Source organism: Schistocerca americana, chromosome 6 (genome assembly GCF_021461395.2).
Source record: "Schistocerca americana isolate TAMUIC-IGC-003095 chromosome 6, iqSchAmer2.1, whole genome shotgun sequence".
Classification (NCBI taxonomy): Eukaryota; Metazoa; Arthropoda; class Insecta; order Orthoptera; family Acrididae; genus Schistocerca; species Schistocerca americana.
Window position 1 is genome coordinate 209543602 of NC_060124.1, and position 1963 is coordinate 209545564.

At 46.4% G+C, this 1963-nt stretch overlaps 1 non-coding gene across 1 annotated transcript; it reads left to right on the forward strand.

The window, feature by feature from the left end:
• Positions 1 to 280: 280 nt before the first annotated feature.
• On the forward strand, positions 281 to 354 carry Trnat-ugu. Its single transcript has one exon. It is a non-coding gene; the product is annotated as a tRNA-Thr (tRNA).
• The last annotated feature ends 1609 nt before the right edge of the window (positions 355 to 1963 follow it).

A 1963-nucleotide genomic window follows, 5' to 3' on the forward strand; every position in this document is an offset into this window, starting at 1 on the left:
AGCTTAATTTATCAATTGTAGCATCAAAACGACTTTCTGGTCCCCATATTTTCCTTAAGCCTAACTGATCTACGTTTACATCTGCTTCCTTACGCTGCAAACAACCGTCACGTGCGTGCAAGTGTATGTCCCATTGTACCAGTTCCATTTAAGGTGTGGAGGGCGAGAACAATCACTGCTAAAAGTCTCTGTTGTTGATATACCTCGATGTGGACAGCTGAAAATGTTTGCCCCGACCGGGAAGCGTGAAAGGGATAAGTCCCTGCGCTATTCATCTGTGTCCTCGGTGGCTCAGACGGATAGAGCGTCTGCTATGTAAGCAGGAGATCCCGGGTTCGAGTCCCGGTCGGGGCACATATTTTCTGCTGTCCACATCGAGGCATATCAACAACACCTGTCGGCAGCTGAGGGTTTCAGTTAGCCATCATTTATTCCAGGGAAAAGCTGCACGGTCATCAACAGTATTCTGTTCTTTCGAGAACAGTTACTGTCTCCATATATATAGTTAAAGGCTACCCAGCCATTGACCTTCATCTGTGCGAATGCGCACTGGTTGCCCAAACTCTTACAGGAATCGCCAAAGCGTGCCCGAGTAATGAGTGGATAGGCAAATGTCTATAAGGTGCATTACATATGTAGAATTGTGGACAGTTGGGAATGTGAGTCTCACGGGAAGGGTGCAAGGGATAAGTCCCTGCAGTCGCGCTATTCATTTGTGTCCTCCGTAGCTCAGATGGATAGAGCGTCTGCCATGTAAGCAGGAGATCCCGGGTTCGAGTCCCGGTCGGGGCACACAATTTCAGCTCTCCCCATCGAGGTAAATTAACAACACCAGTCGGCAGCTGAGGGTTTCAACTAAATATCATAAATCCAAGTTTTCTCACCTCCCGTCTAACTGCTATAGTACTTGCGGTGGTTCCTGATGCAGTGTGGAATTCCTGTGTGATAGTCTGGATAGATGTCCGCCTACTACACATTACGACCCTCTTCAACTGTCGGCGATCTCTGTCAGTCAACAGACGAAGTCGACCTGTACACTTTTATGCTGTACGTATCCCTACACGTTTCCACTTCATTGTCACATCGTAAACAATGGACCTAGGGATGTTTAGGAGTGTGGACATATCACATGCAGACGTATGACACAAGTGACACCCAATCACGTGACCACGTTCGCAGTCCGTGAGTTCCGCGGAGAGCCCCATTCAGCTCTCTCACGATGTCTAATGACTACTGAGGTCGCTGATATGGAGAACCTGGCACTAGGTGGCAGCGCAATGCACCTAATATGGAAAACGTATATTTTTGAGGGGTGTCCTGATACTTTTGATCACATAGTATATCTCCTTTGTAGACTGCTTGCAGTTCCCTCGTATTATACCAATAATCTGATTCCGGCCACTGGCTGTACTTACGACAGAGTCTATGCGATCGCACCATTTCATATCCCTACAACGTGCTGCGCCGCGGTATTTGTGTGACTTGATCGAGTTCATCTGTGGGTCATTGATATTACAGTGTTCGAATACTATATTACTTTTTGGTTTTGTGAAGTGAACAATTTTACATTTATAAACATTTGAAGCAAGTTGCCAATCTTTGCACCACTTTGAAATGTTTTCCCGATCTGACTGAGTATCTGTGCAGCTTCTTTCAGACTGTGCTTCCTTCTAGATAATTGATCTGCAAAATGTCAAAGGTTATTATTACTATTGTCCACAAGTCATTAATATACAGTCCGCAGCTCGTGGTCGTGCGGTAGCGTTCTCGCTTCCCACGCCCGGGTTCCCGGGTTCGATTCACGGCGGGGTCAGGGATTTTCTCTGCCTCGTGACGACTGGGTGTTGTGTGATGTCCTTAGGTTAGTTAGGTTTAAGTAGTTCTAAGTTCTAGGGGACTGATGACCATAGATGTTAAGTCTCATAGTGCTCAGAGCCATTTGAGCCATTAATATACAAGCTAG